The 17,019-nt window shown below is 40.4% G+C and overlaps 1 protein-coding gene across 1 annotated transcript in view; it reads right to left on the bottom strand.

Annotated features, from left to right (window-relative positions):
* The window catches only part of LOC137262310 (uncharacterized), a 65,478-nt gene extending 58,469 nt beyond the window's left edge, over positions 1-7,009 (bottom strand). The window contains exon 1 of the mRNA XM_067800132.1: positions 6,732-7,009. The gene's annotated coding sequence lies outside the window, so the exon portion shown is untranslated. The remainder of the gene's footprint in view (positions 1-6,731) is intronic.
* Between the last annotated feature and the right edge of the window lie 10,010 nt (positions 7,010-17,019).

Below are 17,019 nucleotides of genomic sequence, written 5' to 3'. Positions count from 1 at the left end.
TTGATGTATTGAATGAATGAAAAAAATCTTTGAAACACCTTGACGTGGATTCTCAGACATCAAAAAGCTTGGACTGGCATCGATATTGAGAATTTGTTATATATACTCTGTTAGGGTAGTCGTAAACACTGATTGGATGGTTGGTCACTTTGAAATTCCTCCTCAGCGGAGGATCGTCTGCTACTTTAATAAATCATTTTGTTGTGTGAGCTCGTGTCTCTGAAAGACAACGACTTGTTGACTCAATGTACCAGTCCTACTTTGAAGTACTTTTGAGAGCGATGTTCATCAAGGTTTGATAATCACTTGAAAAACCAAACGAATCATAACAAACGACAGTTGTCTATCAACACCCAAAAACAATATACAGTTAATCAAGCATAGGCCTTTACCGCAAGATGCGTGGTTAAAACACATGAATCAAAGCAGGGTATGTGTTTGGGCGTGGGTGGGTGAGAGGTTGGCCAGAGTGGGTAGGGTTGGTGTCATCTGAAAAATCAATAAATTAGACGTATCTTGGAATAGTTGGACTTTGAACTTGAAATATTTCACTAAAACTGATGTATTGGTAAAGCTCATATTTATAAGAACCTTCATATTGGTCGCAGTATGAAGGCTGCAGACACAAGGTATGCACAGTATCAATGGTCGGGGTTTAGATGACTAGGTATGTGTCAAGGTTAACCATCACCATCCCGGGGATTCGGGGTAAAATTTATTGCTGTCAATGCATACTTCTGTTACAGGCGACTAAATATACTGACAGAAGCAAACAACGGAACACCTAACTATGTAAGCATTCCTGTTGGTTTCCAGATTTCTTCACAAGCGTTGTATTGAGCCGTATTGACTAAAAGCATATAATAAATAAAGGAACACTGCAATGGAGATGTGTTCCCTTATTTGCTTCCCTGAGTATATATCGGAGATCAGTGTTGGTGACTGATGGTGCATTTCATCGTACATCATGTCAGTCTCTCGATTGCCCAGCTGTCTGTCTGTCTGTCTGTCTGTCTGTCTGTATGTATGTATGTATGTATGTATGTATGTATGTATGTGTGCGTGTGTGTGTGTATGTATGTATGTATGTATGTATGTATGTATGTATGTATGTATGTATGTGTGCGTGTGTGTGTGTATGTATGTATGTATGTATGTGTGCGTGTGTGTGTGTATGTATATGCATGCATGCACGTACGTGTGTGTGTGTGTGTGTGTGTGTGTGTGTGTGTGTGTGTGTGTATGTGTATGTGACCGATGGCTCTATAAATTCTCACCTAATATATTTGAACTAAACGATTAATATAAATATCAGTTTTCATACTCTTGAAACGTGAGTGGGTTGTGTTTTACGCCGCTTTTTGCATTACTCTAGCAAGGCCACGGCGGGGACACCAGAAATGGGCTTCACACATTTTACTCATGTGGGGAATCCACTGTGCTATCCCTAAACCCCCGTCTTAGGGAAAGAGTTTCAAAAGGGATGACGAGAACCTGTATGATGCCGTATCTCTATCATGAACATCTTATCAAAAGGATATTATGGAACAAAAAACTAGTTTTTCCTAGATCGCCTGTAATCTTTTAACGAGATGATGTTGGTGAATAGTGGTGTCTGTATTTATCTTAATGAGAGATTTTCAACGTTTGCATTCCAATTTGTAACAATGAAATTCGATGGGATTTTCTCCTAAATTCTTCAGATTAACCAAGTTCCGGATTCATAATAATGGTTTATATGTATCGATTCTATAATGGACGAGTTATCGATGCGGTATAGCAATCGGATCACGAGCTTATAAATATGCAAATGAGGTAATTTTGCACTTTCAGTAAGCTCCACACATCGATGCGATGTCTACGTACTATTCGGGGCTGGAGACTAGCCTAGTGGTCAAAGTGTTCGCTCGTCGAGCCTAAACCCCGGGTTCGATTCTTCACGCGGGTACAATGCCTGAACCCCATTTCTGTTATCTTACGCGGTAATATTTCTGTAATATTGTTTAAAGCGGTATAAAACCATACTCATTCACGGCACTCGTTACGTATACAAACTGTTCTTTTCTATACCGCTTGAACTATAGTATAGTCATGTCGTCCCTTCTTTCCTGAAGGAACCCTATATAATAAGTTGAACGCTTTACCCACGATGTTTCTATATTAGGCCTTGGATGGATAGGAAAACATGGAATCGGATATTCCATGTACTTCCCGAATCGGAATCGGGTACCCGGAAGTGCAAGAAATATAGCGCCTCTTTCTTAATGTTCTATCACGATTTATCAGATATTATTATGGAAAACTTAAAAGGGTGGCAATAAGATATTATACAGATCTCGAAATATTTCATTTACGCCTGTTTACCCAATATATAGAGTAACGCCATTACTTATAAGACCTCTTCGTTCCTGCTGGTACTTTACTCACAACTAATAACTGTTTATGAGCAGATAAATGACAGGTGTTAGTAATAAGGTCCATAATGTAAAAGATAAAGTATTATCTGCCCTTGTCATTACAGAGTTCCCTCCTACTCGATTCCTAGAAATAGGACTAGATTCAATCTGTGCCCGACCCGGATTCGTATACCCGAGTACCCGTTCTAGTCCTATTTTGCAGTCGGTTTTGTAAATGAAAATATATCTCAACGGCCATACGGATTCAATGGATCATGGACAGATCATGTCGTAAGCGAAAGACGTCCGATTTTGTTTCTCATTTATTTAGCAAGAACTATTTATACGAATAATATTATGGTTCAATATGGTTTTTAGCAATAAGCTTAGAATGTGGGATTTCATGGTTTGCGGTGTTTCGTCTAGAACTGATCACCTTTAATACATAAGATGACTATGAATGAACAGCCCCGTTAATTGGCTTTGACAGGGAGAGACCCAAGAACGATGCTCTCTTTTGTCTCGAGAACTGAAGCCATCATCAGCTGTTCACTTGCATGAACAAGCGTTAAAATCACAGGATGACCTGCAGGCCTCAAGACGCCTTGTCATCGCTCCTGAGAAGAAGTAAACACCAGTGGACTTTTAGACCCTCAGATGTGAGGTATTTTACAACCCTCCCAATGTCGCTGAAGAACTGTGCTCAAACAATTAAGTGACAAGTTGCAAGAAGTATCCTGTCGCTATAAAAGGACCACAAAACTAATGGAGGTTGATCGCATATTTGAACAGTAGACTCAGGGGAAAGGTCTTTTTCTTGCCAAAGGTTTACAACAGACATCCGCAAACGTTAAGCCATGCTGGCTGTGGTATTGACGAATTGCACGAAGCCGGGTTCCACAAGGCGATTTGCCAGAGACGACCATATGGTTCCATGGCTGCGAAGACCGATCGCCCCGCTAAAATAGAAACCAAGCCAAATTCCCAGGCTGTTGGTGCGATCCAAAATATGTTTTCATTTTGACTTGGTTGTACTAAAAGACGCAGGTGGTTACTGGAATGCACTGTGTGCGAATGTTGAAATAGTTATTTCAGTTTTCTCTAAAAGTACATTATCTAGGTCCCTTTCCAGTCCATGGGTCATACTGGCACGATGCTTACATTATTGTCTGATTTGTGAGTGAGTGAGTGAGTGAATGAGTGAGTGAGTGAGCTTTACTCCTCACTCAGCAATATTCCAGCTATATTACGACGATCTGCCTCTGGGCCAATAATAGAGGGATCAACAGCATGACCATTGACCTACTTGTCGATATAGATTTTCCAGAGGATGGTTTGAGAAAATGAGTATGGTTCAGAGTATTGAGAAAACGGAATTGTAAGCAACAGATATAGAATTTATATATGTTATTATAATTAATAATAATAACAATAATACAAATTACAAATATTTGGTATTCATAATAATAATACAAATTAAATAGTTTCCATTAGCCACCACACACACTTACGCACGCACGCACACGCTGTGCTGTAAAGTTTTGCTGAAAATGACTTTAAATGATATATGTGAATAGCACAAAAATCATATAATACATGCACTTTCACATGTTTTCAAACCCAAATATCCATTTCTTCTGTATTGCTTGATTCTTTATTTATAATTATATACGTCAAACACAAATATCCCTGCTATAATGTAAAGGACTCCCAAATGTTTCTATTGTTAGCATCCTCCCTCCTCATGATGACAGATCCCAATGACGCAAATGCACAAGCCAATCTAATAAACGGATTTTTTTCTAACTTGGTTACGAACGGATTTACGATTCACATTTCTTCCATTCCGAGCATGGTCATAAATGTCGCGGGAAACCAAATCAAACACTCATGATCATCGCAGACACTTACCACTTTGGTCATGGACAAATGACGGAACAGGAGTTACATTCTATTCGCACCTGTGATTCGAACCATGACCAGCGGATCTTGACACGGATAAGGTAGACAACTAAGCATGACTGTTACCATGGGACAATTCTGACCCCATTCTATGTAAAGTTTAGGTTTAGTATAAATATTTTCACACGAAACAGCCTCATAGAGTGTCAAACCAGACGAGTTTAATTTTAAGGAGAATCAAGTACAGTTTGTACAGAGACAACTATCGGTTCTTAAAGTAACCAAGTTCACTTGGCTGTGTATATTGTCACCAATAAGACATGGTTCACATTTAAAGCATCTACATGAGCGGCCAGTTGAGTGGATGCCCTGAAACCCCACAAACATCAGTATTCTATATATATCCTAACAACCAGTGACACTTCCATAACATACATGTATGGTTCCAATGTACTCCTGATGGGAAAGAGGATCTGAAATCTACACTACTTTGTCTCGTGCAGCATGTATCGTGAATTCGACTGTTTTTGATATCCCTTCAACAAGGTGCCGCTTGTAATGTATATTTCCTGTCCTTTCTATGGGGATCTAAGACTTTCGGTAAGAACAAATATTTTGGTGCATATTTCCGCTTCATTCCCGTTTTGCGTATTCGGGTCTGAGCTAATTTCTCCCAGAGTCAAACATCATCTAATTCCCCAAATGCTCGTATCTCAAAGAGTCAAACAAACATCAGCTAGTTTTTGAAAAACCCTAAAACAAACAAACAACAACATCAACAAAAAGAACATCAGTCAGTTTCTCCAAAAGTCAAAGAAATATCAGTCAGTTTCTCAAAAAGTAAAAAAAAAATCAGTCAGTTTCTGAAAACAAATCATAAGTCGGTTTCTCAAAAAGTCAAAGTAATATCAGTCAGTTTCTGAAAAGTCAAACAAACATCAGACAGTTTCTCAAAAGTCAAACATCAGTCAATTTCCGAGAAGTCAAACAAACATCAGTCAGTTTCTTCGACGCCAAAAGTGAGCTAGTTTCCCAAACCGACAAACACTAGTACGTTCCCCAAACAGTCAAACCGTCAAATACAAATCCACCTGTGCCCACACTATAACCCAAAACTATTATTCAACTAATATAGTAACGGATGAAGATCTGTTGACTTCTGAAACAAAGAAACGCTGTAAATATGAAATTATAATCTATTTACTTATACCGAATGTAATATATTTCCTCGGGGAAATCATTAGAAGAGGTAGTATTTTAAGCCCAAACTGGGGGCAGGTGCTTGAACTACGCTGGGCGTTAAATTTTAGTTTCAGGTTGCAAACAGACATGCGCGTCTCACTGTCAATTACCTGGTTTTGTTTTTAAGTCAGTTACTACATGGAAATGTTTTTGATAAAAGTTCTGTCACATTTAACCAACCATCATAGCCGTGGTAAAACAATGAGCCTAAAATTGAGAATTCAAATGACAATAAGTTTAGCTTTTTTCGCCGTCGACGTGCTTCGTTCAAATTCTTCCCAAAATAATACAACAGAACTTCGATAAAGTGAACCTCTTCAGTCTGGATTCCCGTATATCAGTGTTTGAAACTGATGAGTGAATATCTAATAATATTTAGGGCATTGGCCACAAACCCTAATACATAATCCAGATGTTTGCGTATCCAAAGTATTTTCATTTTGAACTGCGCAGATCGGATTGACACGGTTGCACAGTATCTCAATCATATCACAGTAAAGGTTAAATTTTACATGAAAGTCTCGTTATGACACGCCTGATAACCTCGTCGATGACGCAGTGTTAGAGTATATGATACAGCTGCATGCATAATGGATACTTCCTCGATTGGTAATGATTTTCTTACTAAATTTATGTACATCTCACGTTTAGGATATATTCTATAAAAACATCAGCTACGGGACTTTCTATTGATTTAATTATGCTTTAGTGAGAAAAAGAATGACACAATGTTTGAAAGTATAAGTGCTAATTTTACATCAGCGACATTGAGTTTGGAATATGACGTCATCATGTACACGTCCTCTGTCATGTTGTCGTTATCCGGGTAATGGCATGACGTACGTGGCCTCAATAAAATCATAAATATCCTTATCAGATCAACAGATAAAGGTACAAAGAGGCTCCGACCAACTGTTAGAACCATGCCTACTATAAATTTAGGCATGTGGGCATTCGAATTCCCATACAGTTAATTTTGATGACTCCTTATTATATCCTTTGTTCAAATTCTTCCAGTGATAAATCCTAATGGGATTTTTTTCACAACAAAATGTCATCGAGAGTACGTGAATTTTCTCATCAAACAGATAGATGAATGAACGATGTAGCACAGAGAGAAACATATCGTTTTACTACTTATTCCTCATAGAATTACTGACATTGAACATTTACATTAATACTGCGACTCACCTTGGTGCTAGTCTGAAAACGTCTTGAGAGGTTTCAAATGGTTCTGTTTTTCTCCAGTCGTGGTTACCAACCCTTACGCCTGGTCCCAGGGAAAGAATTACGATAACAGTGTCTTATGTACACTTAACACCACGGCAGTATCTCTACGTCACATAGACAATAATATCCTGCAAATTCACCGGCTTTAGTTTCCACAAAGTACTGTTGTCTGTGTGACGGGTGCGATGAAATATGGGGGCGTGCGGCCACCCTAGTTCCCTTTGCCAGTTGGCCGTTCTGTCTTCACTTTTATTGGAGAGCGACATAGGACTGGTTAGCCCAGGTTTGCCATTGGTTCGACGTGCTACAGCAGCGTTGATGATGCTGCTGTCCCTGCACACGTCGAAGGGGATGCGGTGCAAGGAGAAGGTATCCCCAGGGCTACTTATTGCCGTAATAAAGTCTGTTTGTAATTAGTTAAACATTGCTTCTTCATTAGGCCAGACTCGGCGGAAAAGTCAAGAGGGAAAGCTTTCTTTACCCACAGGCCGTTATTGTCTGACGAGTTGGGGAGGAGAACTGATACGTGTTCTTTAGCATCCACCAAGTGACGGGGTAAAGATACCAGGTGGTAGAGAAGACGGGTTGGTCCAGGAGATGAGGGGTATGCACAATGAAAGTCCCGGGACAGGGCAGTATTAGCGACGAAGATAGATGTGATTTTTGTAGGACAGCCTCGAGTTGGGAAATGAACGGATGTTAGTAACAGAACACAGTGAAACAGTTACATTTGAGACTGGTTACAGAACACACTGAGGCAAGGAGATTGGTTGAGATAACAGACGGAGGAGATTGGTTATAAAACACACCGATGCATGGAAACTGGTTGAGGTAACAGACCGAGAGAGGATATGGGGAGACTGGTTACAGAACACACACAGAAAGAGGACAGATGGAGATTGGTTGAAATAACAGATCCAGTGAAGGTATGGTGGAGACTGACTACGGAACAGCTAGAGACTTGGAGATTGTTTATAGAAGAGCTAAAGATAGACAGACATACCCCTCTCCAGGAAATTGGTGGCAGAACAACCCTAGACAGGTAGACTGGAAGTGAATTTGGTTATGGAACAATTCTGGACAGTGAGACTGAATATGAGCCAAACCCCATAGAACAAGACTTCCGAATTGTCTAAACCGGGGAAACTCCAGGTGTTCTAGAATAAGTGTTTTTCGGATACCCAGCCCTATCGAATAATCAGGACACGTACCATCTTTCCAAATCATAATAGACAGAAGAGCGAGAAAGGAGAAATCCTGATTACTACTTACAGATAATGCTAAAGGTGTCAACGATTTCACAGGGTAGAATGATACTCAACGGAAATTCACTTTACATGGGCGCGATATCATAAACTGACTTAGGAAGGCAATTATCGACCAAGAAGGGCCGTTCCTTTCCCTCATGAACGTTGACACATCTGGGCTTATTTGGCTTGCTTGCGGGGCTCTGAGCAGTTAACTAGCTTTGCTACAGATGGTGTTACACTGTCCTAGTACGGGGTTACACTATTAAGAGTGAAAATCTAATGACTATTTATCGTTATGGACTTTGGGAGGACGTGATGGGAGTATTTGAGTGACAGGTCGTGTAAATGAATGTTGTTCTTCGCCGTATTCTGCAATATTCTACAAAGTTGGTTGGAATGGTGTTTTCTAACAGTATCGTTCAACGATTTGAAATGATATCAAGTCTAGACGAGGTAAATGGTCTGTAATCCTTTAAGCGACTTTGGATGGGATAACCATTCTGTAAAACAACTCAAGCTTGGCACGAGTCAGCGGTTTACAGACAAATATCGTCTGGCCCAGATGAACCGTCGCTGAAAAAACATGGATGGGACAGACAAACGGAAGGACAAGAAACAAAGCTTGAAACTGGCAGACGGTTTGAAAAGATATTTAGGGTCAGGTCAAATCAGTCCGTAATGACCACCATTATGGACGTCAGAGGCACAGATATGATGCGCAGTCACACGATCAGAGTGACCACTTACAGCGAGTGAGTTTAGGTTTACACCGCACTCAGCAATATGTTAGATATATGGCGGCGGTCTGTATATGATCCAGCTGGATCAGACAATCAATTGATCAACAGCATGAGCACCGACCTACGCAACTGGGATACGATGCCATCCGAGCCTGATCCACCGATCCTGTTAGTCGTCTTGTGGGTTACTGAAGATCAGTTGCAACCCGAATCTTCAAAGATCACCGTTTACAACTGCTTGATATTCTCAACCTTTTATGAAAGCTATGACACCGATACCCGTTGTAGACTGTGGAAAATGTAATGGGACAATTATAACAATAATAGTAATTTTCGATACCTCAGTGTAAGTTAACATTAGATATTTTAAGACGAAAGACTCAGAACTATTGGTTATACGTTTCATCATTTTGTGATGCCGCTCCATGTTGATCCTTTGTGGGTGTGTATAACTGTATTAAATAAAATTAACTGCATTAAATACTGCCACAAGACACAAACATCATCCACCATTCTTAGGGCATGCAACATGTAGCGCCAAGCACTATAACGCCATGAAACGTGTTTGTACCGATAATGAAATATGTGATGAAGATCGAATAGTAAAGTATTACAACATATCATTATGCTCCTAACATTGCTCGATACGCAGCTAAAGGGTTAATTTGCCAACCAATCGTTTTCATAATATATCCTTTGTGTTTAGTTTTGTACCACTAGCGGTGATTTAATGAGAACTGAGGAAAAGAACACTGACAAACACCGAACACCAAGCATACCAACACTGCGGCATCGAGCATCAAGCACTATGTATAAAACAAACACTATACAACAACCAATAACATCATACGAAAGGTACCAAGCATTATGCAGGAAGCATTAAGCTTTGGTGCCAGGTACCAAGCACATAGCACAGAAGAGTGAGGGACTTTTACGCGTTTTTAGCAATATGTCAACAATGTCACTGCTGGAGACACCAAAATCTCACATTGTACCCATGTGGTAAACAGAACCAGGGTCTTCGGCATGACGACCGAACGCTTTAACCACTGGGCTACCCTAAGAACCCTAAAGCACAGATTAACAAACATCATACCACCAACAGTTAACATCTGATAGTGAACGCAGAGCAATCAATGAGCATTACGCAACTTCATAACGTGAGCACCATCAGTGCACAAAAAAGTCAGAACCAAACACAAAGACAAAATGCATGACCCAAACGTAATCGTCCAAATACATGTGAAACATAATGGATGGGTCTTTTGGGGAGTTAGCCCCCGGTTCGTGGTCTCTTTCAGGTGCCTATTTAAGATGAGAAGAAGCTGAGCACATAACGCAAGGTCGGAAAGGAACACATGACCATTTTCCTTTCTTGAAATCATGAAATATAAATTTATAAAAACAATACAATTCCACTGATTGTCCTATGTTCACGTAACAGCCTGGAATCCAATAAGCTAGTTACACTGAGCTATATATACACATACACAAAAGTTAAGCGCCACCCACTATTTTTGTGATCTGCTAATTTGGATACTCAATGGTAACTATCATAAAGAGATCTGTGCCTGCCATTGACATCAATGGTTTGATTATGTTTGGCAACTAAACGGGTGATGACGTTGTGATGACGGCGCATTTGCCTGCAATGGCCAACATATTTCATGTCTATCACATGCCATCTCTCAGCGGTAGTTAACTTTCCCCTAACCATGACTGATTTTCTAACTCTACAGCGAAAGGAGAATCTCACAACAGACCGATGAAATCAAGTGTGTGAAATTTGATTTTCAAGATTCTGATGGTAGGGAAATGGAGTTGCACACGCAGAACGTTTTCCTTGTCATATCTTGACAATCTTAGGTTCAAGAATCTATGGAAGGCTAATTCAGCCATTGACATTTGTAGTTTGTATTTCTGATCTTCAGTGGTGAAATCAAGACACTATGAAAATAGTGGCGCTTAACTTTTGGGCATGTGTATAATAGTTGTAAGCTCTGAAAGAATATGACGTCTATAAAAATGGAATGTTGTGTAAGCCTCTTCATCCTTTAAACAGCTAACATTCCTGACAGAACAACCATACACATCAAATCAAACTCAACGGACAAGACAAGATGTTCAACAGAACATCAATTACTCTCTTCTTCGAATCTGCCGTATAGAGTTACGGTATGCTTCAAATAAACAGAATGACATCTGAAGTAAATTACGTTTAATCTTTCTTGGAAATCAACTGTTAAAGAGTAAGGTATCAGTTTATGAGTAGTATACATTTTTACATATATTTTGTATATAACTATTTCAAAGACAATTTACATAAATTCTGGTCTGGCTGTTCCTATCATGACCAAGGCAAAATATGTATAATTACCCTTTCACATCTAAATTAAATAACTAATTACGTCTTTAATTACTCTCACGAATTCATGTGCGTATAGTCATGATTTCTTACTAGTACACGTTTATGTCCATTCACATTTTTCAAAGTAAGTAAAATATTTTCCACCATTTCCTTCAACATATAAAGGAACCAAGCGTATTTATAGTGTCATACAAAACCGTGCCACCAATGGTTTTGAGACATACATGTTTGGTATACAGGATTATCTGCAGGAATCTTTCAGCATGAAACACCACGAACTGACAGCACTATCTGGCTAAAAAAGCGAGAAAATTTCTTCTTTAAAATTGCACAACCTATGTCTTTCCTCCCCTTTCTTAGCCAAAGAAGTTAACACTAGACCTCTTTACATGGACTGAAAAAACATAGTTTTCTATTTGTCCACACCGGCATAATCGTGCCTAATTGAAATACACATAATAAAAATCACGAATTTCGTCAGTGTTGCAAGTCCCACATGTATAGGCTACGTTCCCTCTCGCCAACGCCTATTGTTCTTGTCTGCGTGTTGCCGAGATGGTCATTTTCGCGAAATTCTATGCATCCCTTCTCCCGAAGGCTGCTATACGTGGACAATTAGCTGGCCTGACAGAGAAGCCTTACGGGCTAGGGGTTAAGTCAATAAGCCTGGGGATCACAGCAAAAATACAGCGTAACTCCATGGACCGCTAAACTACGTTGGCATTTACGACTGCACTATGTTTTTCTTCATATATACTCTTACAAATAAATAACGGATACTTGGAAGTGACTTAGAATTTCCAGTAATTGTTAGTGATATTAGTTTTAACTCGAGGATAATACTGAGTGAGTATAGGTTTACGCCGCGATGACATTTGTCAATCAAGAAACTTGACCAATCAATTCACACAAGTCCGCTTGTCTCCCAGTTCAAGTCTTAGTGATGACGAATATCAGCATCTATTCCCATTGACCCCAGAAAATCACATAGAATATATCACCAAATGATGACCAGATGATGTAAAAATGTCGCTCTCTTGTGTGTTACCCCATCTGAGACACGACCAACTGTGTATTTGCAAGTATATATTATCTCAACAACCCACATTAGTGTGTAAATAGTCTCCGCCAAATTATCTCGGGCATGTAGCCCTTAATGCCGCTGGTTTTACAGAAAGTTACTGCTTGTTTCTAAACACGGAGAATTGGAGGTTTATCTACTAATAGTGTAATGTGCAACATTTCTTCTTTCCATGACAGCTGAAAGCCTCTTGACAATGGGTTCGGCACGCCAAAAACGCATTTCTGTTCTTTATTCGTTGCCACGCTTTTGCCCAAATCGCATAAAATAATTTTCAATTACAACGTACAGGTGCGACTGATTTTAAGAATAGTGCTCTTCATCGGAGACTGTATATGCTTTAACAATTGACTGGCTATATTGTTGTTCAACGCCGCTCAAAGCAATATCCAGCTTGGAGGCGGTCTATATGTAATCGAGTACGAAGCAGGCAATCCGGTGGTCAACAGCATGAGCATCTGGGATACGATGACATGTGTCAACCAAGTCAGCGAGTCTGCCCACCCGATCCGGTTAGTCAGCGCTTTCGACAAGCATGAGTTGCTGAACAGCAATTCATTTAGATAGCGCCTAGTATCCATCTGCCTAGCTGCTCACTGAACGCTGTTATCAAATATGATTATTATTATCCCGGACCCAAGAAGGTCACATGACGTATCTCATGAGATACCAATTTTGTGTAGGGTGCACAGAAGCAGATTTAAACAAAATTCATTTGCCGAAGATGAGAGCACATGTATCGCACGTGCTTCGCTGTGGGGCAGGACAGAAGTGCTAGAGTCAAGCTGCCAAACACCGTTATTCATCCAAGTACCCACACCTACACTACTGAAGGCCAGTTGTAACACGGATTATCACAGCGGGATCATCCCCGATGTCTCCAGGGTATACTTTAAGATAACGTCTCCACTATACCATGGATGCATCTACGGGTCGGCCCGATAATTTTATTACCTCCCTTTGCTGGCTCCTCATATCACAGTAGTCAATCAGCTTTGCCGCCGGTACAACCGAGCTTGCCAGTGTCAACAAATATAGCGGTCGCTGCTTTGATGGTTTGTTCGCAGTCCGACTCAGATTATGGGTAAATCATATAGACAAACTGATAGGTCCGAAACTTTAAAAGATATATTTGCCTTCTACCTCTTGCAGACAACTTCCGCATGGTTTATATTGCCAAGTTTAATCGGTTAGATAATTTAAAAGGCGAAAGTGAGTTGTGATTGGTTCGTTCAACTTCCCCGACTCCTGTTTGGATAAAAATCCAACCAAGGGAGGTAATACATTTATCGAGCTGAGCCGTAGATGCATCCCGGGTATAGTCGAGATTCATGGGAACGTTCACCCTGGAGATATCAAGGATGCCGCGGGAAATCACCTTATAGGATCAGTGGTCATGTCACCACAGTACATGTCATCACATCCTAACAGAGTTGCTGATTCGCGTGAAGTCAATCACAAATTTGTCTGGTAAAATATTAAGAGAAAGCCATGGAATTTGAGTGCAGCAAAAAGCAATTTCTCCCTCAGATTAAATTGCAGTCTCATAAAACATGCTACACGCACGTGTCATAAACCCGCACGCAGGCACACAAGGACGTACACACGAGTTAAATTCCCTTAGGAGAAAATCCCCCCTTCTCACCTCACCTCTCTACTTCGTTCATTTAAGTCCATTCCCTCGGCGTGATGTCGCTGGGATTAAGCTAAATGCGGCGTAAAACCATACTCACTCACTCACTTTGTACATTTCATCTAAACTTCTACTTCCCACAATCGCTTCCAGTCCCACCTAATAACCTCTAGTAACTGTTTCAGTAGCTTATGTAAAATGACTTTCTAATATCCGTCACATCCTAATCAACATCCGTATGATTCCCGAGCCTAATAAAACCAATGATCCGCTGTCTTTGTGACGAACACTGTCGCGTCCATCATAGAGCTGATTAAGATGAGGATATATTATATTGATATCAACATACACTGCAGGTCCCTCGAGAGTCCGACCTGGCTGAGCGTCTTAATCAAGTCCCGAGCTTTTCAGTGTCTCTGAAACTCTCAATTACCGTTATTGTTGCCTGATGTTGACGATCCCTGTCGCTAAACCAGGAGCAATAAAACACACCTGGCCCCCTATTCAACCCCCTCATCCAGCATCACCTCAGTCACAGCTTGATTGGTGTAGTTATTGTCGACCAGGACGTCCGCGTTGGTCCTACGTGGCAACGAATAGGTGGGCTGAGATAAAGCACAAAGTCTGTTGCAGTTCATTGTTCAAAATTTTAGGGTCCATAAACAACCACTTTGTTTACTTGCCGTTTAACACCACGGCCAGCAATATTCCTTCTGTTTAACACACGCCTGTAAATAATCCAGACAAGGCTGAACACCCAGGATTCGACAACGTTACGTCAAACAATTAACGATTCCGACCGCCCTGTTGCGAAATTTTACGTTTAGGTTTACCTGCTTTTAGCAATATTCCATCAATATAACGGCTGGGCACAACAGAAAAAGGGCTTTACACATTGTACCCACGTGGGAAATCGAACTAGGGTCTCCGGCGTGACGTCCCGTGATTGCCCCGGGGTAGAATATCCTTCAGCAACCCATGCTTGCTATAAAAGGCGACTATGCTTGTCGTAAGAGGCGGCTAACGGCATCGGGTGGTCAGGCTCGCTGACTTGGCTGACACATCGGTTCCCATTTGGTCAGATGGATGCTCGTGCTGTTGATCACTGGATTATCTGTTCCAGGATCGATTATTTACAGACCGCCGCCATATGACTGGATTATTACTGGGTGCGGCGTAGAACTAAACTCACTCACCCCGGCGTGACGAACGAAGGCAATAAGCACTCGACTGTCCTACCGCCCCTCCGAACCATTTAGCAGGAGAATGATATATTCAACGTTATAAACAATTCTTAGCAGAAACAGAAAGTAAAGCTGTATCACAAATGCATTTACATGAAGAAATGCTTGAAGACCTTTAAAGCTGGGGTAACCCAGTGGTAGTCAGGCACTCGCTCCCTTTGATCGCTTCATCTGTAAATTGTGATAGTGTATGTTCACTTTCAAGCACGTCAAATGTTGGCTGGAATAAATATAAAAACACGCAGTAGCTGTATAAAAGCGGACATGTTGGAGTGTTGCTGAATGCGGCATAAAACTAAACTCACTCACTTTTCCTCACATGCACAAATGTGTAAATGTCTTTACATCTTACTGCAATAAGTAATACATTTCAGTTTGCTTTCTTCGGAAAGCATTTAATAGTAAAACCTGTGTGAATTATGACCTGACTACGCACTTATGATGAGTAAACACATTATCAAGAACTGTGTATTTGCGATAGGATTCACTCATCATAGAGAGCAGGTCAAAAGTTGTCATTCGGAAATAAATACCACCATTCGCTACCATAGTTTGAATTTGAGATCGCCCCGGAATGCGACAAGAGATAGAGACATCCAACCAAAACTGAATCATGAGCGAGAATATGTTCGATAAGACGGTTACAGTGACATCACTTACAAAGTGAAGATATGGCACAATGTTCAGATGATATCATAACGCAATGTTTTGTTGATTTGTTCGTTGTTTAACACTACACTAAATTGATATGACAGCGTTCTGTAAACAATCGAGTATGGACCACACAATCTAGTGATTGACATCATAAGCATCGATCCATGAAACTGGGATACGATGACACGTGTGAACCAAGTCAGACCTGACCTTACCTTTACCATCCGATCCCCAAAGTAGCTTCTTCCGACATGCACTTAATTTAATACACTGAATTTTCGAGGGTGCGTTTCAACCGAAATCGACGTCTTGCTTCTCTCAGATGATACAATTTTACAATTAGGGGTCATTAAAGTTCGTTCATGGAGCGTCTCTCTAAATTTTCCGAACGCCCAAATACACTTTTCAGGGAACGTACAGTTCGAGTGGTAGAAATAAGTAAATGAGTTGAGAAAAAAGTCGTAGCACATTCCTTCTCTCTGATGAACCTTGACCTTTCTAAATCATTTAACGAAGGTTTCGCTCCAGAGAGACTGCCTGAGAAGATGAAACAGTTTTTATCCTACATTTCGAACAACTACCTCACGTAATTATGAATGAAGATCACTATACGTCGGAGTAGCCTAAATGCGATTAATTCTGCCTTTTCGTATGTGAGTGATATATTTATGTTCACTATCTTGTCTTAGTCCGTATGAATGCAGATGGTATCAAGCAATTAATATTTAGTTATCCGGTTTTATAGAAATACGAATTGTTGTAGATTTCCAGGAACATTTCAAACAAATGAGGAAGTAAAACTTTTCCTGGAACCGTAGTTTGTCATCTTCAGAATTCGAACAATAATTTGATATCCAATACTCAAAAACTAAACAAGGCACAGAGGCAAATTAAAGAATTTAAGGAAAAATCTGAAATACAGTATTGAAAGTATTTCGATGTGTTAATAAAACTAAAAAGTCTTCAGCTGTTTTCTTCCATATGTACTAGTTACATATTGACCATTTAATTGCTTAAAATAATCGACCCGTGAAGGTCCCGGGGTAGAATAGGCCTTCAGCAAACCATGCTTGCCATGAAAGGCGACACAGCCTGTCGTAAGAGGCGACTAACGGGATCGGGTGGTCAGACTCGCTGACTTGGTTGACACATGTCATCGGTTCCCAATTGCGCAGATCGATGCTCATGTTGTTGATCACTGGATTGTCTGGTCCAGACTCGATTATTTACAGACCGCCGCCATATAGCTGTAATATTGCTGAGTGTGGCGTAAAACTAA

Source organism: Haliotis asinina, chromosome 14 (genome assembly GCF_037392515.1).
Source record: "Haliotis asinina isolate JCU_RB_2024 chromosome 14, JCU_Hal_asi_v2, whole genome shotgun sequence".
Lineage (NCBI taxonomy): Eukaryota > Metazoa > Mollusca > Gastropoda > Lepetellida > Haliotidae > Haliotis > Haliotis asinina.
Note: the sequence above shows the minus strand (reverse complement) of the source record. Positions and strands in the feature narration are given on the sequence as shown.